The sequence below is a fragment of the Cricetulus griseus genome, chromosome 5 (assembly GCF_003668045.3).
Source record: "Cricetulus griseus strain 17A/GY chromosome 5, alternate assembly CriGri-PICRH-1.0, whole genome shotgun sequence".
Lineage (NCBI taxonomy): Eukaryota > Metazoa > Chordata > Mammalia > Rodentia > Cricetidae > Cricetulus > Cricetulus griseus.
Genome location: NC_048598.1, coordinates 25,724,703 through 25,750,763, shown reverse-complemented (window position 1 = coordinate 25,750,763; position 26,061 = coordinate 25,724,703). Strand labels below are relative to the sequence as shown.

General features: G+C 42.6%; 1 long non-coding RNA gene across 1 annotated transcript in view; it reads right to left on the bottom strand.

Moving 5' to 3' along the window:
• Positions 1–921: 921 nt before the first annotated feature.
• LOC107979512 overlaps positions 922–26,061 on the bottom strand; it is a 43,203-nt gene continuing 18,063 nt past the window's right edge. Inside the window, exon 3 of the long non-coding RNA XR_003485640.2 lies at positions 922–7,774. This is a non-coding gene — a long non-coding RNA (uncharacterized LOC107979512). The remainder of the gene's footprint in view (positions 7,775–26,061) is intronic.

Here is a 26,061-nt window from a genome sequence, read left to right as displayed (position 1 = left end):
TCATTTTCTCCTATTCATGCAGTTCAGGACTCTAGCCCATGGAATGGTACTACCTACATTTAGAGTGGGTCTTCACACCTCAATTAAACTAATCTAAATAATTCCTCATAGACACACGTGGAGATTTATTTCTATTGTGATTCTAATTCCAGTCAAGTTGACAGTCAGGATTAAATACCACAACTCTATCCCCTTGTCAGCCTGACACCTAAATACATCCCTTCAAAAGCATGACTTTCCACTCCTTGTCCTCATAGGCTCATGACCTTCTTGTAATGCAAAATGCACTTATTTCAACTTCAAAAGCCCCCACAGTCTTTAATGTTGCAACACTTTAATATCCCAGAGTCCACATTTCTTCTGAAACTCAAGGCAAGCTCTTAACCATAAGCTCCTATAAAATCAAGCACTTGTTGCATGCCTATCACAGAATAAACATTCCCATTCCAAAATGATTAATGGGTGGATAGGGAAGACACCAAAACCTGTTTCCCTCACTGAAAGAGATGAGCATTCTTGCTCTTATTTATGTCTCTTCCCTCTCTATACTTCACTATACTCTATACTCTATACTTTTCTATACTCTATATTTCAGCAACACATGAACATGCTGTCCGTTCACCTGCGTGTGGCAGGCTTTTTCTTTTGGGCCACCAACCAGCTCCCAAATCAGGAAATGGAGACTCATTATTAGTTATGAATGCTTGGCCTTTGTTAGCTTTTATTTTAATCTGTTTCTCTTTATCTACATTTGGCCTCAACATTTTTACCTTTCTTTCTTTCTCTTTCTTCCTTTCTTCCTTCCTTCCTTCCTTCCTTTCTTTCTTTCTCTCTTTCTTTCTTTTTCTTTCTTCCTTTCTTTCATTTGTTCTTTCTTTCTCCTCTTCCCTTCCTTCCTTCCTTCCTTCCTTCCTTCCTTCCGCCTTTCCTTCCTTCCTTCCTTCCTCCTTCCTTCCTTCCTTCCTTCCTTCCTTCCTTCCTTCCTTTCCATATGTCCTACTTTCATTGCTTCTCATGTTTGGGTGGCTGGCAGCTGCCTGGCTTCTGGTCCCATCCCTCTCTTTCTCCCTCATTTACTTCTTCTTTTCCCTCAAGCCTAGATTCCTCCTTCTATTTATTCTCTCTGCCCACCAACCAAGCCTATTCCTCTCCTGTCTAGCTATTGGCCATTCAATTTTTTATTAGACCACTCAGGTGCCTTCGGCAGGCAAGGTGAAATAGCAACACATCTTTGCATTGTTAACAGTCAAAAGAAACAAATATAACACACCTTTACACAGTTAAAGTAATATTCCACAGCATAAACAAATGTAACACATCTTTGCCTAGTTAAAATAATATTCCACACCACCCGTGCTCGAATTTCCTCCTAGGTATTTCCTCCTTTTATTATTCCTCTTCAAAACTCCTGGGTGTTCTATACTATTACTGTCTCCAAATCCTCTCTTCCTGCTTTCTGTGGTTCTAATGACACAGAAGCTAAAGACCTTGGATTGTTGGATCTGGAGCTCAATTATCTGTCTCATTTTAATTCGTCCATCAGTAATATCTGGCACCGATAAACAGGTTCTCTACTCACAAACACTGCCATAGACACTTGAACTTCACTACCAATCTCCACTTCACATGGCTGCTGGTCACCTTTCCTTGATTTCCAACTGTGTAGTTGCTCAAGATTCATTCCGACACACTTTTTTTTTTTTTAATTTTAGGGGCAGGGAATCTCACATTTCATCCCAAGATGCTCTCAGACTAACTATATACCCCAAGCGCAACTTGAAGTCTGCCTTCCTTAGCCTCCTCACTGCTTTAATTTATGAACATTTGTCACCATACCCAGTTTCTGAGCTCTACACCTATTCCCACTGGGAACTCATCCAAACTCAAGGCTAAGAAACCAATCAGAAACTGACTGTACATGAACAGCTTCTATAGTGATAAGTAACTTCTACATTAACTCTCTTTCAAGGGTCTACTGGAATGTTACCTTCCCGGTTCAGCTTTGACTAACTGTATTTATGGTGCAACCTAGGAAGAGTGAAATTGATCAATAGTTGAAATCCTTTCTTCCAACCTGAGAACTTGAGTTGACTACTCAGGACCAACATGGTAGAAAGAGAAAACTCTCTCCCACAACTTATCTTACAAGTGATACCATAATATTAACAAAATCATACTTAGAAGCATCCATTCTGTTAAAAAAATTGGTGGATCTAACTACAGAATCTGCATTCTTACCTCTAAAATATTTCTTCCCTTGAACCTCCCATATGTATTACATATTCAGCTTTCAAGGTGCCCACACGGATGTTTTCTACAGAATCCTGGAAATCAAGTATCTGAGCTCTGGATCAAGAAGATACAGGTATGAGAGACAGAATATCCCTCCCAAAGAGTTGTATTTCCAAATCCCCATGCCTATTGCAAACTTCCTGTTACAGACCATAGAGCAGGGGAGGATGCTGTGGGAAAACCCTTCTTACGTTGTGAATATGTACTCCTTTCATTGGTTAAGAATAAAGCTGAATTGGCTTATAGCCAGGCAGAATAAGGCCAGGTGAAAAAGTCAAAAGGGATACAAGGAGAAAGAAGAGCGGAGTCAAGAGAGAGGCGAGCCAGATACTTGAGGGAGAACAGGTAAAGCCACAAAGTCATGTGGCAAAATGTAGATTAATAGAAATGGGTTAATTTAAGTTGAAGAGCTAGTTAGTAATAAGCTTGAGCTATGGGTCAAGCATTCTATAATTTATATAAGCTTTTGTGTGATTATTTGAAACTGAGAGGTCAGAACAAAAGAAAAGTTCCATCTCCATTTACAGGAGGGGGGCACTTGCATTATGCCTGTGGACCCAGTCTGATTACATGAGCACTCCAGCTGGAAGAAGAATTAGGCATTAGAAAGAGCAATGAGGCTAGGTGTTGGTGGCACACTCCTTTAATCCCAGCACTCAGAGGCAGAGGCAGGCAGATCTCTGTGAGTTCGAGGCCAGCCTGGTCTCCAGAGCAAGTGCCAGGATAGGCTCCAAAACTACACAGAGAAACCCTGTCTCGGAAAAAAAAAAAGAAAGAAAAGAAAAGAAAAGAAAGAGCAATGAGGCAATGAGATTTTGAGATGTGGGGACACTTAACCTTCCAGTGCTGGCCTTGAAGAGGAGGAAACCATAAGTTAGGGAGTGAAAACATCTCTCAGTTAGGAAGGAAGCTGTTAACTTCAAGGAAGTAAATTTTCCCAACAACATGAACAAGCGTAAAAATGAACTCTCCCCCAGAGCATCCAAATAAGAGTTCTGCCTGGCCAGCATCTTAAACATCTGAACAGGAAATCCAGCTAAGCTAACTTGGACTTGAGCCTAACTGTAACAGACCAAAAAATGGGTGTGTGTTAAGCTGCTAAAATTTCGATGAGAGCTACAGTGACAAGTGGACACTAATCCACCTAATGACTGTCACTGAGTGACTGGGGATTCTGAAACATCTGTAACCTGGGAGTATTCTTTACTCTCCAAAGAGTCCGGCCTACTCTGCCAGCGCTGGCTTCCTAGAATGTCATACTGACGCTTTAACCTATTGTTAAATGCCACTTCTTCCTGATTTCCTTGGTGTCAGAATTTTAAAGAAACTAAAATATGGGAGGTCATTCTGTATCTGCTCCCAGGCTGTAGGGAAAATGTTCAAGCCTTTAGCCTCTGCATCTGCTGAGCTAGGCTTAACAAATGGTCTGATTTCCTATTAAGCTTTAGGGAAGTAGGAAATGGCTGCTTTCATAGAATTAGTAATGCCACCAAAACTAAAGGTCAGACCAAGTTGACTTTAAATACAGTATTTCCAGTGGGGCAATACAGGGTGCTTTAAGAAGCAGTGTCCTCATGCCCAAGCAGTACCTATTCACCCAGCACAATGTTTTGGGTGCTAATGGAATCCAGTTAAACTCTGTCAGTCCCTGGCCTTTGCCACCTGTGACCCATATAAGTCACCGTAAGTCTGTTTTCATCAGCAAAGCCCCCCCAAGTGACCAATGAGGAGCAGGGCCCCATGACTGCATCTCTGTTTTAAAATCTTACACTCATTCCTGTAGGCTTCCCCACCCAGCACAGCCAGCATTCAGCACCACTTTGAGCTGAGCTGGACACCTATTTATCCTCTCCTGTGGCTGTGAAGGACCGGACCGAGAAACAAAAGAGGAAGGGCATGGGGGGGGCGGCAGAGGGGGAAGCTTCTCTCTGAGCCGCCTATGTAGGAAATCCAACTCTGAGTAAAGGGCTCAGTAACCCTGGAGCTTCCAGAAGTAGAGTGAAGTAGGCAGGTGTGTGAAGCCAAAAGGAATACACAAATGTGGAGCCAGGCTATGGTAGATGCAGATCTTGGTTCCTCCTCTACAAAGTCTGCATCTTTGGATGAACTTTTAGCCTCTCTGAGCCTAAAATTCACACTGATCCTGGGTGAGTGTGAACTGCATGTTCTCACACAGCACTCCATTACCACTATCCACACCATGAGGTAATACGGCTAGGGGTCCGCCCAGTAAAAGCCTGGACTACACATTTTACGCTTAAAGTATCTGGAACTGTGAACTAAATCTCCCTTTTCCCTAAGAGTCTATATTAGTTACTTTTTCTGCTGCTGTGATAAAATGCCCTGACAAAAGCAATGAAAAGAAAGGAGAATTTGTTCCAGCTCACTGGATGGGATCCAGTCCATCCTGGTATAGAAGTCATAGAGGCAAGCGCTCAAGATAGCTGGTCACATTGCATCCAGGCAGGAAGCAGAGAGAGATGCCTGCCTGCTTTACTTTCTCCCTTTTATTCAAAATAGTTCAGTGCACCATCCCATAGAATGCTACCACCCACACTGGGGGGACCATCCCACCTCAGTTAACCTAGATAGATAATCCCTCACAAGCATTCTAGGAGGCTTGTCTCTTGAGTGACTCTAGATCCCAGCAAGTTGACAATCAAGATTATTCATCACAAAAGCTTTTGTTAGATAATTACCTATAGTGATGAACAGCTGACACAGAAACAATAACTATGTATAACTTGGAAATCATAGGTAATAGTAAGATAATTAAGTGATAAGTCTTATTTACTACCTTTAAAATATAATCTAATTATAAGTTTATATCTTACTTGTTTCAATAATTGCTTAGCTTAATTTTTAATAGCAAGCTCTCAATTTTTCCTGGAAATTTAACCATTGGCTCTTGTGAGCCAGTACAAGCTATCTTTAGCACACCACTGCTTGTATAAAATTTTTCCTACCACTCACAAATGTCTTTTACTTGCTCTAGACAAATAAATAAAAGCCCAAATGCTTGTGCTAAAAAACTAGTGCAGCTCTCTTCCATAAAGGAAAAGCTGGTGGAGGAATTCTCTACTGAACACTCACCCTAAGAAGGTGAAGTGGGGCAAACCCTAAACTGCTCCCCTCCAAAGACTTCAGTAACTCTGGTTATGTGGTCATTTAAGAAGCTAAAATGTAGGAATTTGCCTAGACTCTAAAGGAGTGAATACAAAGGGCAGTCATTGCAAGGATTACAGCTATGGGGAATTCCTGTCCCAGCTATGATAAGCACAGGCTCACCCTGGTCAGCATTTGTGCTCTCAACTCCATATTCAGGAAAAAAAATATAGAACCTGGAGAAACGTCAGTCAAAACTACTAATATTCCTTTTCTCTAGTGACTACAATCTAAACGGAGTTCCTCTGTTACCATGGGCTATTTCTTGGAGCAAGTACAGTGTGATCCAGCACACATTCCCTCAGGAGGCTGACCAAGTAGACTGATTTTCTTGGGAGTGTTATGGATTTCACACAGAAAATTCAGTGTTTCAGGAAATTCTTCAGTCTTAGTAAACATCATAGTCACCGTATCTTTGGTTCCTGAGGCTAGCTATCCTGTAGCTTTTGGCTTCCAGGAGAGACTCAGAAAATGATTGTATGGTGTTCTTCAGACCATGTGTATGAAGAAGACACACAAATAGACCCAAGAAGAGAAGAAATAGAAGTGAGCTGTCATAACAAATATCAGTTCAAGAAGATGCTCTAAAGTGGCCCATAAAAGCTGACAGAGACACAGCAGCAGCAGCAGCAAAGGGCAATGTGTGTGTGTGTGTGTGTGTGTGTGTGTGTGTGTGTGTGTGTGTGTGTGTGTGTGTGTGTAGAGGATAACCTGGGAATGGATTGCTCCTTCCACCTTATGAGCCCACAGGATTAAATTCAGGTCCTAGGCTTGCCAACAAATTCCTTCTCCTGCTTAGCCATTTCCCCAACCCTGAAAAAGAACAATTGAAAGAGCACTGAAGGCCACCTTCACCCTTGCTGTGTCACTTGGCATCTTTTCTTTTTCTCTTGTCAGCCCTGACTGAAAGAATGGCAGCACTGACTAATCTGGGCAGACAGAAAGTCCTCGGATGCTGCTCTAGACTCTTCCAGACAGACTACCAAGCGTAAGAAGAACCACTCATTGGAACCAATAGAGCTTGGAGGAACTCCACTGTCGACCAACAGGTAAGACAACCCCACCCCCTCTACACAGGCCAAATTGACATGGCTGCCTGCTTTCTGGAAAGAGTCTGAATCAGAAGAGCCCCGATCCTCACCCTCTGCACTACGTGGGTCCCTCCACTCTCCTCCTAGGCTCATTGCAGGAGCCACCAAACTCCTTCCCTTTGTCCCTGACTCTAACAGAAATCTGTTTATTCTCCCAGCGCCTCAGAGGCAAATTCTTCTTCCAAGACCTTTGTGTATGACAATTTGTCACAACAGTTTTTATTTCTAAAAATCCAATTTGGTTCCTTTTAAAGCCCATCTCTTCTTTGTTGTTGTGACCCACTTTCGTCTTCTGCTTCCTATCCTTTGATCAGGGTACTCATCATATGCATTGAGAGTGTGGTACAGACCATGGCCACCAGCCAAGCAATTGATTACTGGCTAACACAGTCAGCTTTCAGGGAGCATTGATGCTGTATCATGGCTGGCACAGCTATCCTGAAGCTTAAAGGAGGTGAAAGAGTGCTTCTCTTGCAACATGAGGAGGTAGATAGTGAAGACTAGAGGGTAGTTTGGATTTATGCCATTATGGAAGGATATTGTCCTCATGTACATGTTTGAAGTTACATCACTACTACAACTAAGCTGTGGCTAACTTGGAAAAGAATGAGTTCTTAGGGGAGAAATTCTTCTAATTTCTGATTCCTTGCAGGAAGTGTCATCTCATTCATCAGAGAGAACTAGGTCCTGGGGCCCGACCTAAAGGCAACAGAGGCTGGGAAAAGTGGTGCAATAATCAGGTACCCATCTGCCCACGTCTCATTCCATCTGTGTGAAGAAGGGAAAAACAATGGTGGAGGCCCCTTTAACGGTAGTTAGTTAAGAGGCAAACTGAGCAGTGAGCCAGCTGTCAAATCCAGCTTCACCATTTGCTGACTCTGGTTGTATTTGCCAAGCTCCACCTAAGTTTTCTCACCTGTGCAGTGTAGTCACAGACTCTTAACTCACCAGACCCCATGAGAAGGTGTGGTGATCTGAATGAGATGTCCCTCATAGGCACTGGAATTTGAATACTTGACCTTCAGTTGGTGGCACAATTTGGGAAGGCTTGAGAGGTGTGGCTTAGCTGGAGGAAGTTGGTCCCTGGGGGTGGGCTTTGAAGTCAAAGCCACGCATCCTAGAATGCTGCCTCTACCTTGTGCTTGAGGTTCAAGATATGAGCCCTCGGCTGTTGCTCTATTCACCACTCCTTCACTCCCCCATCACGGACTCTTCTCCTGCTGGAGCTGTAAGCACAAAGAAACCCTTTCTTCAGTAAGTTGCCTTGGTCATGGTGTTTGACCACAGCAACAGAAAAGCAAAGAATACATAAAAGTAATACCTGCAAAGTGCTCTCCTTGAACAGCATGTGGCATATAGCAAATAGTATCACTCCTAGTTCTTTTTCTGTCGTTTGGATTTATACAATTCATAGAGTAGTCACTTTGTTGTTTCCTTCCTTGAACACCTTTCCCGTGTGGAATATTTCCTAGGATAACTTAGATTTTTATATTAAGCTGATCAAGAGTGGGGGTCCTATGGATTCATCCCTAAGGGCATTCTGTTCTGCAGCAGCCTGTACCACAACCCCAGGGTTTTTCCTGCTTGTCAAAGTGTCATTCTGCAGAATCAAGGCAAGGTATAATTTTGACTGAACATCCAAGCATGATTCATATTTAGTGTTTTGATTTCTCTGAGGTGACATTATTGCTATGCAAGGTCTGAAACAGATGGCAAACTCCCCCAAACCAGTAAAAAGCCTATTTCTAATCTTCTCTCCAAGGAAAAGCCAGCCCTTTGGCTCAATGCAGGGGGCTCCCTTTTAACTCCCTGTCTTGCAGAGACTTGAGATCTCCGTTCCTGTTTCTAGCTGGGCATAAAAGCATCCATCTCTGAAGCCCTTTATCTGCACCCACTTGTCTATCCTAAGATCAGCTCCTGTCTGCCAATCAAGCTTTCAGCTCCTTCTCCTTTCTAGTACCTGAGAGTTTTCCTCACTGTCTTCCCATCTTAGCTATGGATCTCAAATAAATATGTTCAATGTTTTCCTGAGCACTCTTCTGTGGAGGGGGGGATGGTCCACATCTGTTCCATCTGCTACATTCTTTCCAAGTTTGTTATATGCCTGATGATACATAGAAAGGATTCCTTTGTGGAACGCACAAGGAATTCTATATTTATTTGAAAGGAATGTGTTCATAAACTGCATAGGATGACATACAAAGTGGTAATGCATTGGTGAGCCAGTGTTGGGGTCCCATGAACTGCACCGCTAACCCACAGGACAAACAGGCACAGTCACCTTTCTGATGGGGGATGTCCTTCTGTATATATGTTTCTCTTATTGGATAATGAATTAAACACCTATTATCCAATAGCCAGGCAGGAAGAAGAAGAGGCTACCAGACCAGGAGAAGGCTGGGGAGAGGAAGGCAGAGAGAGAGGCCATGAAGAAGTGCCATGCTGCCGAAGGAGTAACATGCTGGATTCCAGGTAAGCCTCGTGGCAATATATAGATTAATAGAAATTGATTAATAATTAAGAACATAGCTAGCCAATAAGAAGCCCTAGCCATCAACCAACAGTTTAATAGTTAATATAAGTCTTTGTGTGTTTATTTGGGGCAGAGCAGCTGTGAGATCAGGCAGGACAGGGATCTCCATCTTCACCTCTCCATAGTCTGTGTCCCCAACATGGAAAATAGGAACTCAATAAACACATCTGTATTGAAGACCCTAAAATCGGAAGAACTATTATCAGAAGACAAACAAAGAAAGACAGAGAGGGGACCTTGGTGTCTATGGGTCAGAAGTTAGTCTGTGACCCAGAAAACATCACAAACGACTGCACTGTGCGAGCCACCCTGTCACCGGAGCTGCAGACAACTGCTAGTCACACAGCAATGTGTAGGCAAATTCCTGGCCCAGGTTGCTTTTTGAGGCTTTGTTCCCTCATTTGTCACACTCCATTTTGACACATCATCCCGGGCTTCAGAAGTTCCCTGTGTGATAAAGGAAATTTCTAGAGGGGGGAGATGAGAATATGTACACCATTGCTAGAATAGCTGTTAGTAACAGCAGACATCACTCAGTACTTTGCAAACAACCATTTTGTCTAATAAGAATTCTACGACATCCCTGTAGGATAGGCATGGTAAGCCGCGTCTACTAACTGATCCAGATATATCTCATCTTTACATGGGGGGAAAGTGGGACGTAGCAGAGATATGGCCACCTGCTATAGAACATTTGGATCAAGAAGGGATGGCATATGAGACAATGTTCGTAAGATTATAATAAAGCTGAAAATTCCTGTGCCCTAAATGACAAGGTAGCTATAATAATAGAGTTAGGGTTGTGCATAAAAACCTGCTGTACTGCCCATCATATAAAAGTATAGCAATACAATTATACTGAATGCATAATACTTTGTAATGGCAGTAAACCACCATGCCATTGGCTTATATGTTTACTATACTATACTATATTGTACTGTACTATAATATGCATTTATCATTATTTTATTCCTTTCCTCATTTAAAAGATTACTTGAAACTAATGTGCAGGTTATCTAGCCATAGCCTCATATCTTGTGTTTGCTATGTCTCTTGATTGTATCAGGACCACACTGTCCAGGATAAGTATGTGTACTTAGTGATGCTCACACAATTATAAAATACATTTTTCAGGATACACACGCTTAGTAAAAGATGTGTACAATATATAGTTTTTACAAAGTTATAAATTTCTGTAGCTAATACTTATAATGTCACATGATCAAAAAATATTAAACCTAAGCTGAACTTTTGTATCTGGATTCACAAATGTCAGAATAAGTCTTTGTAAAAAATAAAGCAGTGGCTTAGCTTATCTCCACCTAAGTTAAAGAGGATTCACCTGAGTTTATTTTCTTCCAGAAACGAGACTGTCTGAAGGCATTGATGGCTCTGGTTGGTGCCTATGAAGCCATGACTCTGAGTTTGCATCTCTAACATCACAGCTTGGTTTATGGTTGTAGGCACCCCATAATCATCTAACCAAAGTAACCATGGATACACTATGGTAGATCAAAAGAATGGATCCCTAGCTCATTCCCCAGTTTTCCAACGAAATAACCAGTCCATTGCCCAATGTTTATTGAGTCCTGCATCCTTCCCAGCCCTGTGCTAGACTCTGGGGGATCAGGGTTCCAAGAGGGAGGCAATAAAAAGATAGAAAGATGAAAGAAATATGCAACAGACTGCACCTTTGAGGTTTTTTTTCTTGTCTTTAAAACCTTCCTGTTCAGTTGGGGAAAGACAGTAGATACCTAGAAATGTTTTAACAAAGCAAGATAGAGATGAAAGTCCAAAAGAATGTACAAGGAGGACGTCAGTCATTGATGCAGTCCAGGATGAGAAACGGGGGATGGAAAAGATGCTAGAGAGGCTGCCTCTGAGAGCAACAATTTGTTGTAATTTTTCTCTAGTGAACAAAGCCAGAAATAAACAATCCAAAGATTCCCTCTTGGCAAGCAAATTACACATGAAAATATAATGTTCTGATACCCATTGCCAGACTGGACACAAAACAAATCTTGGGTAAAAGACCTAGGCTGTTGACAGTCAGCTGACTCATAGGTGATACATTCCCCCCAAACAGTCTTAATTCTATTGATTTCTGGAAACTAGGTTGAGCATTTTATTAAGAACACTAACTTTTCCCAGAACTTTATTTTGAACTTAATCTTAAAAATTAATTCTGTTCCAGTATCTATTTGGGACCTTTTTACTTTGAGAGCAGAGGTATCCATGTCTCTCTTGAGCTTGACTACCCCTACAAGGCAACACAGGCTACAAAACTCACATTACTTTGTATAAACTTTTGGCCAAAGGCCATGTCTGAACCCCTATGTTCTTTCTCTAAGGAGGACAGCCCTCATCTTCTTATTCCTCTATAACAGACATGCTGGAGCAGCATCAGATACAGGTACCAGAGGGTCTAAAACTTATACAATTTAGACAACACTGCTTGAGGAAAAACTACAAAATTTGGGGGCTGAGAAATGACTCAATGGTCAAGAGCACTAGCAGCTCTTCCAAAGACCCGATTTAATCCCCAGAATGCACATAGTGGCTGGCAGTCATCTGTAACTCCATTTAGGGGATCTGATGCCCTCTTCTGATTTCTGCCAATACCAATACAGGCATGCATATGGAACACAGATACACATGCAGGCAAATCATTCATGCAAATAAAATATTAAAATAACATTTTTTAAAATATACAAAATCTTAATAAAAGGTAGGTATAACATGGCTATTTACTTAAGATAGGGAAAACATCAGAGGAAACCCATGGATCTTAGGTGTTAAGTAACTATTTCCTCCTAATTAAAATGTTCCCTCCAGGAAGAAGGAGAAAGTCTCCTAAGAGTCATTAAGCTAAGAAAAATAAGACTCAGAAAGCTAACAAGATTTGTAATATACCTCCATAAGGTTACAAAAGAAGTAAACACTGACTGGGAAGGGGCCACTCTGGCCAGCTGAGCCTCCCAGAAGTTGCACAGGGAGCTTTCACAGGTTGTCACCCATGCTGGGGTGGGGCTTTCTGGTGATGTATCAGCCTGAGTCACTCATCCTCCTGTAAGTTATCCTTCACCCAGGCTTCTGGAAGTCGTCCCTGTGAACTCCCTGACTCATCAGACGCTGATGGAATCTTTTCTTTGATCTGTTCCCGGTTCCCTATAAGGGTGAATAAACGTTTGCTCCCATCTCCCTAGGAAAAGGCACACAACACAAACAAATACAGGTTTGTTCTTCAGAAACCTCTTACCTATAAATGGGTTTGCAGCAATGCTCTCCTGACCTGCCCTCCCCACCAATGACATATTAGCTCCCTGCATTTCTGGGCTATCCCTCAGACACTGAATCCTGCTTACTATCCAAGCAGTAAGCCTTTAACTAGGCACCTGTGTAGGCAGGCTCGGCTCACTATGCCCATAGCAGCACTCCTACTCTGGGAAGTCAGTACCCAGCCACCTTGCCCTGGTTTTTCACATTAACCAAAAATGGCAATTTGCTTTGTCTGTGGATAGATTCAACAGTCACCTGCTGACCAATGGATACCAAGCACTGTACTAAGGTAGAGATGAAGGAGAATGTAAATTCTAGAAAATGAAAATAATGCCTAAACATTTTTGAGAAACTGAGTTCTCATGCCTTCATTTATTTCCATATTGTTTACTGTGAGAATCGTCTTGATGCAGGGACCTGAGCCTAAGAACCACTTCAAGGAAGCAAAACTGTTTCTCACACTTTACAGGCGAGGACCAGGGACTCTCAAACCTGATCAGCATCTGCAGGTAACAGAGCCAGGGTCAGAGAAGTGAACCTAAATTTTTAGAGCCGGAGCTTTTATCCACTCCATATTAACCATCTAGTCAGAACCTTCTATTTATGTTGCATACACATATATGCACACTTGCAGAGATAATAGAGGCTTATGTGACACAATTTACAGAGTCTTTCCTTAGAAATTGCATCATCCATCTTCTAGTAGCCCTTTGAAACATGGGGGGAGGGGCAGTGAAGCCAGGCCTTCATGCTGTCATCCAGCTGTGGGCCGGGAGGAAACCCCTTCCAGCGGAACCAGAGGATACTGATTAAATCATTGCTAAGGCTTCACAGCTCTGCTGTCCTTTGATCATGCCTCTGCCATCTCCAACCATATATCCCTTCCCACCGCCCCTTTGTCACGTGAGCAGAATCAGAGGAGGCAATTGAGTAAGAAGAAAAGGAGGAGGGGGGTTGATGGCGGGTTTGAATCTATTCAGAGGTAAAAGCAAATGTGCAGCCACGAGGAAACATAAAGCTTTTTGGCCAGAAGCCCTGAAGCCAAGGAGTCCACTAGATGCTGCGATTCATTTCTGCTCAGCCAGCTGCCAACAAACGAGCTTCCTGGGCCCTGTGCAGGTTGACTGGGGTCTGTGAAATCACCCCATTCTTAGTTCTCCCTCCAGCCTTTTCTTCCTCTTTTTCAGGTACCAAAGACATGCTAGGTACTAAGCTTCTCCCAAAATACCAGATCCCAAACATTGCCCCTTAAGAGACTAGGGATGCAGGTGAAGTTAGGACCAATAGGCAAAGGCCAGGCTGCCCAGACAACTCAACAACAGACAGCAAGAAGCACTTAAGAAACAGGGAAAGTGATGGCTAAAATATTTGGTGATTCTCTGTAGAGGGTTTCCATGCCTCCATTTGGTTTTTATTGTTGTGGAGTAAGGTCATATGTTGTTTCTTTTTGTGGGAATAATTTCTATTCAATCTCTATTCGTCAATCCTTCGGATTTCTTATCTGGGCTAATAGTGAACTCCAGAAAAATGAGCGGACCCCTAAAATTGAAAGTCGATTGCCAAAGGGAATTGCTGTCCCACAGAGCATGTGGAATGCGCGCCCTCGGCCCCAGTGTTCTTGAGTTAAAAGCAGAGAGCTCTGAAAGCCTGGGTTGAGTGATGTGGGTAAGTGGCGGGTGTGTGTGCACACATCGAGAGGTTTCCCTCAGAGGCCATAAGCAACTCTTTCAATTAAAGGGTGTCCACTTATAAAAATGGGCTTGTACCACTGTGGGGCCAAAGGAGCCAGTACTTGTCTAAAACCCTTAAAATTAATTAGATTGGGGAAAGGAATATAAGTAAATTAATTAGTTGTGAATTTCCTATACACAAAACCCCAAACAAAAGCCATCTGTGGCTAATTCAGACACCGCCCTTAATTGAAAGCAATGCAGCTTCATGAAGTCTGCAGTTGCACCACAGGCTCTGGGACACTTCTTTCATTCAGTCAACTCTGAGTGGAAAAAACAAAAGGAGCCTGTGATTCTGAATAGCTCCACATCCTGGAGTTTGCAACATTCTCCTAGCTGGTTTCAGGGGCCTCACCTAGCAATTCACAGGCACATGGGTGCTCAGAACACCCCCTAAAATAATGTACCACCTAATACTGGAAAGTTCCTTTACTCTTATTTCCAACAACCTACCTAACAAAATAAAAATTCTTACTCCTTCTTTTCCTGGCCCTTCAGATTGCTGAATCAAAAATTCTTCCCTATTTCCCCTGTGAAATTTTCCTCAGTTGATCTGTTACCCAGACCCCAAATGGGTGTTGGCATGTACACCTTCAGGTCCCTTCCTCCCTGGACTGCCTAGTAATTTTCTTAAACTTAGCCCGACCTGGACTCTCCAGGGTCTAACCACCTCTCCTCGATGGGGCTCTATTTTCCAACTCTCCTCTCAGTCACTTCCTAATTACACTTCTCTGTTTCATCTCTTATCTTTCTATATGTTCTTCTAATTTCATTTGACTTCTAATCATTCCCCTCCATCCTGTCTCCCAACTATAGTTTTTTTGAGTACATGACTTTGTGTGCAATCATGTTTAGATCCCTACTGGGTGGACATAGTGCCTTTCTTTGAACATGGTAAGAGTTTCATGTAGAAGGCAGCACAGGCTTTGTCAAATCCACCTGGATCAACATTTTGTCCAGTGTCTAAAAGCCTATGTCCTTGAGGTGTTTACCATTATAAACCTTTCTTTTTTTTTTCATCTGGAAGTTGCTCTACCCATCTCAAGGGGGCCTTGGAATGGTTGGGGTAAAACACATCCGGGGCTCAGGAAGGTCTGGAGTGTGGGGTTCAACACCAGTGAGACAATGTTAACAGCATCAGTTGTTACTGGAACCTAAAATATGAGAACTAAACTTGGTAGATTGCTCAGCCAGTAACGGCACTTGTCATACAAGCCTGGTGACCAGAGTTGATTCTTGGAACACACATAAATGTGGAAGAAGAGAACCAACCTCACAGAGTTGTCCTCTGATAGCTACATAAGCTTACACCCCCCCACACACACTATGTACATACACAATAATAATAATAATAATAATAATAATAATAATAATAATGATATTTTATTAACAAATAAAACTAGCTTAGGTAATCCTGAGAAGAGGGTCCCTTAAGTGAAGGCAAACACACCAGTGAGGCAGCCCTTCTTATCAAATGTGCAGGAGAATTTCAGATAAAACAAAACTGTATAAGCAACAACCTGAAGAATGCTGCTTCTCAATAGTGATGGCCACCCACAAATTCTCACCTCTAAGTAGACAAACACCTCCCCTGCCAGAGCTCTCCCCATCTGAAGTCACCTTCCCACTGCATATTTTCTACAATCCTCCCTCCTGCCAGTGACTCAACTCCTCAGTCGCTGTCATGCCACCTGCCTGGAACCACCATTCCAGAATGTAAATAGGATACAACTCTGAGCAAAAAGAAAGTTACCTCCTCACTCAGTGTTAGACTCAGAGTCCAGAGCTGCTCCTGTGGGACCAGCCCACCCCTGGTATTTTATGGCTTCCACTCAGCATCTTCCTGTTTCTACATACTACCCTTAGGTTTGCCTATGACTGCAGACAGGAGGATTAGCATGTGACCAGCACAGTTGTTTGCAATGTAATTAAGTTTCCCTATGGAATCTGCCTGTGTTATAACCCTGCTGCTCCTACGGAACAATCTTAATTTCTGCACTCATCTTTCCATGTGCTGTCAATGCTCCATTTTCTGTAGCAGGAAAGAGGCAGCACCAAGACGGCTGTTATGTTTGTCAAAAAAAATTAATAATACAAAAGGAATCACCCTTTTGTGTTGCTCCTAGAAAATGCAAGTTATTAAATAAAAATGACAGTACAAGTCATGGGATGTCTCCCTGAGTTACTGATCAAAGAGGCCCCAGAATTCTCCAAAACAGCATAGCCTATTTCAGTGCCCTTGGCTACCCACCATAACTACATAGTAAGACTGAAGGCATCACACACTATAGATACAGGACATAGAGAATTCAATTTCAAATGAACCAGAAAGTGTCCTCCCTTCTGGCTAGCTTCCATGGTGCCAGAAGGTGCTGTGCAGGCTGCTGAGAGAGAAGTTCTGTCATGGACATATTCGCTGCTGGATCCTGCATACTACAATACTAATATATCCATCACGATGTGCCTGCAAGTGCAGTAGTGGCATCACTGTTACAGGGCACCTAATTGCTTTGAGGCCTACCCTACAGGAGGTAGTTTCATGCTGACTTCTGGAATTTGAGTCAAAAGCCATGGCTGGGGAAGCCACAGATCTTAGGATAAAACCTGTTATTGTTATTTTGCTAAATGGTCAAGTTGGTAAGTTGCCCTCTAAATGTTTAGTTTATAGCCCATTGACGCAGACTGCTCTCAACCCAGTGTAGTCAGGCTGACCTAGAACTCACTTACTATGAGCCCGGGGTGATCTGGGCCTTATTACATAACCCAGATGGTTCCAATTTTCAATGACATTCTTCCTTTAGCCTCTCAAGTGCTTGGATTACACTGTGAGCCATCACACCTGACTCTTAAAAATATCTTTGTTCTTTTGGTTAATATTTCACCACTGAGACAAAACATACTGTGACATGAACAACTCTTGGGAAGGAAGATTTGTTCGGGCTCACAGTCTCAGAGCTTCCAGACCATCCTCACTGTGTGAAGGCACAGTAAACAGCATGGCTGCAACCAAGAAAGAGAAAGGAAGACGTTGTGTCTACACTAGTGGCCTTCCTCCACTTTCCATAGTATTCTATCTGGGTGGCAACCTATTGAATGGTGATGCCCACAGTCCCTCCCCTCTGGAAATGCCCACTTAGTGCTCCCAGTGCTACTTAATCTGGTTGACTTGATAGTAGATTACTGCTCACATCACAATACTTTATCTGTCAACAACTGGATGTTCCCACACCCCAGTGTCTTCATTCCTTCATTGTGACAATAGGGTACTACTGGAAGGTTAGTGTCTCCAGTTAGCCCCAGTGGACTGGAACCCTGATCTGGTCTCTAGGAAGGCTAGAATAGGAGGAATAATGAATGGAGGAAACCAGGAGGCTAGTACCACAAAAAGAGTGATGTGTTGTGTGGCTGGTCGAGGATAAGCTAGGTAGGAAAAGAAAGACATTGCAAAACTCATGAAGAAAATCCATAGGCAAGAGAGCCTGCAACATTGGTAAAGAGAAGATAAACTCATTTCCTAAGATGAATTATTGTTCAGAAAAAAATGGTGGAAGTGCCAGGTAACTAAGGGGGGAAGTACAACAAAGGAGGCATTTTAATTATTTTGAATAATTCCTAAGAGGACAGAAATATAATCCCTAAATTTCAACAAGCAGCAGTATAGGAAGATCTTTCCAACTGCAAGCAAGAAAATGAAGGGGGAGGGAATAATTCATATATACTAAACAAAGAAAACCCATTTCCTGTGTTTTCCCAATTTCCAAGGTGATCGCCCCAAATCCAAGTTTATCAAGTTAGTGACCTTTCTCAAGGTCAGTAAAATCCCCCTTGAAGGGGAAGAACCAATTGAGTTTACAATACAATGTACAATTTGTGGAGAAAGACAAGAGCTCCTTTTTCTCCCATGCTGGGAAGCCAGGCATTGCCAGTTATCCTCTGAAATTGAACCGGAAGTATCTGCTTTGGGCTATTGTTTCCCAGAACTGAACCCCTCACTATGGGTTTCTCCTTGCTTAGAAACTCTCAGTCAGATCTAAACAAATGATCATCGTGCCAAGGCTTGTCAAGGCAACGTGAGCATAAAGAACCTTCAGCAGATCTGCTCTGCACAACCGTTTCTCTTGGAACAAGTCTGACTTCCTGTCGAGACCATCCCTGACTCTGAATATATGGAGTCCAAGCGAGCACACATTACCATCAATGTCATAAAGGGAATAACAGCGAGGAGATTTTGTTAAGTCTTTTAACAGTTTCCAAAATTTCCAGATAAATTCTGTTTTCTGGGCTTGGGAGAGAAAGCTCACTGGGCTGCACGTCCTGGTGTCCTGAGGGAGGAGGTGCTAGCCAAGTCTCCTCTCTGGGAGCCAGAAATGGAAAGCAGATAAGGTAAATTGCATTGTTGTTTTGGTCTGGGCCTGAGAGGCAAACATCCAATTTGAGATCAAATAAATGGATTCTGGGCCTGAGTAAGCTGATTAAACAGGACTCACTCTCCGGGGCAGTCTGAAAATTATAAAGAACCAGAGAAATTCTGCCTGTGCATTCCAAGCTAAAACCAAGACACCTCCCACAGAGGAGACCCAGCTGTGCCAGCCCCTGTGCCTTACACTTAGAAAGGGACAGCTGCAGGCTTAGGGACTTAAATGAAGATAAACAGAACTTAACTTCATAGCACCCGTGGTTCCGAAATTACAGCGGCTGGCATGTGTTGCAAGCTCACTGTGTACTTAACGGTGGTTCAGATACTCAACAATCACACAGTGCTTCCTAACTAGTTGCAAAAAAACAAATAACACCAAAATATGAGGAAAGCACTTTCTTACAGGAAAGAAAACCAAAGAATGGATGAGCTGCATGAGCTGATGCAGAGAAATCTAAAGTTCACTTGCTTTAACTATTGACATCTCTGGAAAGTGAATAGGTTTTATTTTTTCAATATACAACGCAATATTTATTGAGGAGTACATTGCTTCAAGAAGTTGACTTTGTAATGTGACACACACAATGTTTCCTTTGCTGTCTTAGGGTTTCTATTGCTATGAAGAGACACCATGACCACAGCAATTCTTATAAAGGAAGACATTCAATTGAGGTGGCGACTTACAGTTTCAGAGGTTTAGTTCATTACCGTCATGGCAAGCAGCATGGTGGCATGTTGGCAGACATGGTGTTGGAGAGGTAGCTGAGAGTTCTTACATCCTGATTCACAGGCAATAGGAAGTAGTCTAAGATATTGGGTGTGGCTTGAGCATATATGAGACCTCAAAGCCCACCCCCACAGTGACACACTTCCTCCAACAAGGTCACACCTACTACAACAAAGCCACACCTCCTAATAGTGCCACTCCCTTTGGAGGCCATTTTCTTTTAGATCACCACACTTCCCAAATAGCTACTCCTGGATTTTCCTTTACAAAATTTCAAATTGTTGAAGAACTGACACATCCAAGAGAAAGGGTTCTCCTTTAAATCTATGAGATGAACTAGGATGAGTCTGAGCCAAGAAGGCAATTCCATTTGTCTTTGCTTGGCATTAGTGGCTACCTGGCATGAATATATATGCAACCAATGAGTAGTGGGAAATTCAAATGGCCGTGTCTAGGAGGAATTTGCTCCATCTTAACTAAAGACACATTGGGGTTGTCCATCATATTTTTCTTTTCTTTACTTTTTGTATATATATATATATATATATATATATATATATATATATGTACATATGAATATCAGCATGTAACTAAAGCACAATATATGTAAAGCTTGAAATTGAGCAGTTTGGGCTTCTCAGCCTATGGACAAACGCTGTGTGTAATGGTTAAACACTGATGTAACCTGACAAGATGGAGAACCAATTGAGACAAACCCTGGGCATATCTGCTAAGGAATGTCTAGACTATGTTAACTTAAGTGGGAAGACCTACCCTAGACTTGGGTGGCATCATTCCATGCACTGGTCCCAATCTGAACAAAAAGGAGAGAGAGCAATCTGAGTGCAAGCATTTGTGCCTCTCAGCTTCCCGACTAGGGACACAAGGTGACCATGTGCCTCATGCTCCTGCCATCATGCATAGCCCACCACGATGACTATACCCTCAAAAGGTGCACCAAAATGAACCCTTTCATTAAGTTGCTCTTGCTAGATATTTTGTCACGACATAGTAACCAGGTTCATAATGTATCTGAGAATTACAGGGAAGACAGAACTACTATACCACCTACTTCATAATCCCCAGGCTTCACATTGCTTGATGTAGAGCGGAGATTCTCAATCTGTGGGTTGTGACCTCTTTGGAAAACCTCTATCTCTGAAAATATTTACATTACAATTCATAACAGAAGCTTTGCTACTTATGGAGTAGTAATGAATGCAATTTCATGGTTGGGGGTCACCACAACATGAAGAACTGTACTAAAGGGCCTTGGCATTAGGAAGGGTTGGAACCACTGTTCTAAGGGACAGTTATATGTATGTTGCTTCATTTCTTGAGCAGTCCAACCCTTTGTATTCAACCAAGTTCTAACCCATTTCATTTGTGCACACATGACAGGTGTCTGCTCACTGCTCACCTTCCTACATTCCAATTAACTTGTGACTATTTGTTCAAATAAAACCAATTAATCAAGTGAGGAAAGGACATATATTTAAGCATCAATTGATCAATACTGTTCTGGAAAAGGAAAAGGATGTCGAAGGCGGGTGTCCTGTTATTTTTCAGTTCCCTCTCCCAAACACTGCAGTTGTCTGTAAGCACTGAGTCAGTGGTCAGTGAGAGAAAATACACCTCCGGGTATCTCATTAGGAAATTCAGCAATGTGAGCCAAACGATGCTTTCATAAACTTCAGGGCTCACATCTTAGGCTTGGTTTACTAAAAAAGTTTATGTTGTAGTAATTCTTAGCAATGCCCTATAAATAATGAATACTTAATAGGGTAGTAAGAACTTATTGACAGTCCTAAGTTCTTCCCCTTTGCAGACCTCAGTTCCTCATCAGCAAAGTGAGGAAAATTAAATCAATGCCCTCTGAAGACCTTTCCCAGCTTGGACACTCTTGAATCTGGCCAGAATCTTAACTACATGGCACTGATCCTCATACACTTCTATGGAAAAATTTATATTGTACCTGACAATTTCTGACCCTTATATACTTCCATGGAAAATTTATATTGTGCCTGACAATTTCTGATCCTTATATACTTCTATGGGAAATTTATACAGCAACTGACAATTTTCAATTGATGTATGTATTATGTGCATTCATAGACTTGTTTTTTTCTTTGTTTTTGTTTGGTTTTGTATTTTTGTTTTTTGAGACAGGTTATCATGTGACTCAGGCTAAGCTCCAACTTGCTGTATAGACAAAGATGATCTGGGCTTCTGATTCTCCTGCCTCTACTCCCTTTGTTCTGGGATTACAAGTGTGATCCAAATTCCCAGACTCTTTCATGAGATCTTTCGTGGTGAGTCACTATGGGCTTTGTATACAACTTCTGTATTCTCAAATGCCGGGGCCGATGTGTGGTACATGGAAGGCACTCAGTAATTACATCTAAGCATGTAATGGCTGTCATTCTTGCAGTGGCTCCTCATACAAAGATATTTTGAAAACAGGGTTCCCCAATTCCTCACAGTAATCTTGTGAGGACATGAATTTTATTTGTTATCAGAATACAGCGAGATTGCCTTTTAGGCCAGTCTTTACATAGTGCCACATCAAAACTAAAATAAAATAAAATCAAGGCTGAGTGAGGAGATGATGCAGTGGGTTAAAGTGCTTGCTGTGCAACCATGAGGACCTGAGTTCAGATCTCCAGTGCTCACATCAAAAGCCAGGCATAGCAGCATACACTTGGAATTTTAGCACCAGGAGGCAGAGACAGGATGATCCAGTGACTCAGGTGGCCAGCTAGTCTAGCATTTGGTATAACTGAGATTCTTTTATTTCTCTCTTTTCCTAAGGTCTTTTTGTAGCATCATGCTTCAGAGACCCTTGATTTTCTCTGATCCCAAATTCCTAAAAGAATCCCTGCCGAGTCCTCATTCCAGTTTATCCTGGGCTCTTTTTCCCTCTGTTGGTGACCTCGTGCCCCATGGAAATTAAATTAGTTGAAGAGTTTAACCTCTTCACGAGTTCCAGTTCAATGGAAGTACAAGCAGACACCCACAGCTAAACACTGAACTGAACTGGAATCCAGTTGCAGAGAAGGAGGAGTGATGAGCAAAGGGGTCAAGACCAGGCTGGTGAAACCCACAGAAACAGCTGACCTAAACAAGGGGGAGCTCTTGGTCCCCAGACTGATAGCTGGGAAATCAGCGTGGGACTGATCCAGACCCCCCCCGGGAACGTGGGTGTCAGTGAGGAAACCTCGGAAATCTATGGGGCCTCTTGTAGTAAATCAGTACTTATCCCTAGCATAGGAATGGACTTTGGGAGCCCATTCCACATAGAGGGATACTCCCTGAGCCTAGACACATGGGGGAGGGGCTAGGCCCTATCCCAAAGGATATGACAGACTCTGAAGACACCCCCTCCATGGAAGGCCTCATCCTCCCTGGGAGCAGAAAAGGTATGGGACAGGTAGGGTGTTACTAGGGGGCAGGGGAGAAGGGAAGGGAGTGGGAACTGGGATTGACATGTAAAACAGTCTTGTTTCTAATTTAAATTTAAAAAATGGAAGAAAAAAAAACCAAAGAGTTCCAGTTCTCCCCAGTGCCTACTGACCTGCCGGAGTACATACCCTACTGGTATTGACCACACCAAGATTTGCACATAGTCCTCTGGCTCAGAGCCAGCACTTTCCCATAACGTCACACAATAGACAAACACGCTCTGTTTACACAAAGTTGTTCTCTTTACATATTGATGTCTATTATCAGCAGCTCCCTCAAAGGAGCTTCTCAGATGTCCGATGCCCATTCCAGTCTCTCCAAATCAGAGAATCCAAGGATAAGACCCAATGGTCTATCTACATTTTTAACAAGCTTTCCATGTGACTCCCATGCAGAGTCAGGCTTTGAGGCTCCTCTTTATCTTGAAAAAGCCTTAGAACTGAGCTATAAAGCCGGCATGCCCACATGAACCCTCCATTCTTCAGCTGATTGTTTGATCTTTCTTACAGCATGGTGCTCCAGGCATACCAACATGGGACTCCAATAGGAAAATGTTAGTGGTGGTATGTGACTAAGAAAGCATTCCCCAGAGACCAGAGATCCCAGCAGGCCTGACACAGAGGGCCTAAGTCTAGTCTTCCTTCTCAGGGCCCTGTGTGCTAAAGCTTCTGAAACACTTTCTCTGTGGCCCTCCCTTTCCTCTTATGTCAGAGCTAGTGATGGGGGGATTGCATTTTAATAAAGAAATGTGATAGAAACTGGGGTGAAGGCAGGAAAATGTGTTCCATAAAACCTCTAGGAAGGGATTCTACATAAGTAACACAAACAGGAACAAAGGAATAGCCTTGCAGTGGCATCTGTCACAGGAACCAGATGTCCAAAAGACATGCTCAATGAGTAAGAACAGGGTTCAAGGACACTTAAGTCGCTATGACCACAATTTCAAACAGAACAAATTAAGGAAGAATTATATATTTTAGCTCTCAGTTTAAGAGAGTTTCAGCCCACTGTGGTGTGGAAGACACGGAAGAGCAACTCAGTTTATGGAAGTAGAACTGTCCTTACTTACATTAAAATAGATCTGGAAATGGAAACAAACAAACAACCAGAAAAGAAGCAGGAACCAGGAGATGGGGCATAACCTTGAAAGGGACTCCTTTGGTGACTTACTCTTAACAACTAAGTCCCACTCCTAAAAGTCCCACAGCCCTCCAAAACAGCACCAATGACTGGGGAATGGTGTCCAAAACATGATTCTGGAGGCAGGCACAGGGTTCAAATTAAAACCAAAATACCAGGCAGCAGATCCTACAGGTGTCAGCAGGCAGGTTTCTGGTCCCAGGGGAAAGGATGGGACAGTGAGGACTTAGGGTCTGATTTAGGCAGCAGAATCCTGTCAGCAAAATAACCTCCCCTGCAGTTTCAATGTTTGAACTTACAGAGACCTTTCAGTTTCTCCTTCCTCAAGACCCTGAGCAGCCTAAAACACCCTGGAAACCTACGTGGCGTAGACGGCTCATCACTATCCATCAGCCCAACTTCCTGTGTCCTTTGTGACAGACTCTAATCAGAGTAAGAATGAAACCAGCTAAACCATGGCATTCCCACGTGGTAGGTGGATGTGGGGCACAGGCCTTTAACCTTAGCAATCAAGAGACAGAGACAGGTGGAATTCTATGAGTTCAAGACCAACCTAGTCTACGTAGTGAATTCCAAGAATCCAGAGCTACATAGAGAGACATGCCTTGCCTCAACAAACAAAACAAAAAACTGCACTTCCCAGTCTGCATTGCTGCTAAGTACAGTGAGGTCTGTGATGAGATGTTGACCAAAGACAATATGACTGGAGTGTTAAATGAGGTTCCAGCCAGGCTTGGTGATGCATGCCTGTAATTCCAGCACTTGAGAGTTTATAGTTTGAGGTCATCTGGGGCTACCTAGCAAGACTTTTTCTCCAAAAATGAAAAGTAGAATTCCAAGAAAGAGTCCTTAAATCTGAGTCTGTTCTGTCTGCCCTTTTCCCCTCCTTTCTGCTGTCTGCCAAATGCTTCGGTGGCCATCTTGCAATGGGGTCAGGCAGACCAATCAGAGTCTGGCTCTAAAACCTGTGTGCCTCTGCCCTGCCATCTCTGTACTGTCTGCTCTGGGTTTCTCTGAGCTAAGAGAGTAAGCCCTGTATGTTTGATACAGTTTGGGGTTTTCTACATGTTATTTTTCTGCAATATGCAATAGCCATATTCAAGTCCTAATATATGCAGAATCTGTCTGTTATATTTCCCGGCAATATTTTCCACTGGGAATCTCTATGCATTACATTTTAGAAAGAATGAACTGTGAAAAACTGGGATATGAGCATACAATCGTTATGGTCTGGGTCAAATAGGTTTTTAAAATGAGTAATGACTGAGGGCTATCTGCTAAGTATCTGAACATAAATTATTCATCAATGCTCAAGCCAACAACATGAGATAAAGGATACAATGGATAGTTTTCAGATGAGGCAACTGAGGCCAAGAAGAGCTAATGACTCTTAGCAGCTGTTTAGCTAGTACTTAGAGAAGAGAAATTGAAAACCATGCCTCTTCTCTAGAACAATCTCACTAGAGCAGGACCAAGAGACCAAGGGGGTCAATAAAAGGGATCTTTAAATTACTGCTCAGTAAAGACAATTTAAGCAAAGTGTAGCTTCTCCTAAGAATGTCTCAAATTATCTCTTTGATGAGCTAAACTCGAGATCAAAAAAGCCCTGGAAGTGATGGAAATGGCCAACTTGGGAACACCATCTTACTCTCCATTTTAGACCCATGACCTCAGACAAATTCTCTAATTTCTCTGGTTCTTGGGCTGCCTTACACAGTGAATCGTGGGTTTATAAAATAATGCAAATAGAGTTTATCATACAATGCCTATTTGGGGAATAAGCTAGTATCAATTTTGTGACGGGGGTGAAGTAAATGAGGTAAAAAGCAATCATCCTCTTACTTCTAAAAGAATTTGAAAACAACTTTTGTGAGAAGTGACACTGAAGAGGAAGGAGTTGCTGGTGTCTGTGTGCCTGCCAGGTCTGCAAATCTGAGCAAGATACCTCTGTGGTCTCTGACTCCATTCTGTTACGATTAATCTTTCTGCCAAATGCTGCCTGAGCCCCACTGACACGTGTGAGCTTTACGACAGCCGCCAGCCCGAGTTAAATGGAGAAGTGTGCCAGCCACTGTGGCCTATGGGCTGAAGATGGATGTCCCAATGTTACAGAGGAACTTTGGGTGACTGTCCAGGTAGCGAGATGTCCTGTCAATTCTAGAGTTTATATATTATCCTTCTGTGGTCTTTGATAGAGTTGAAGACAGATAGTTATGGTTATAGTT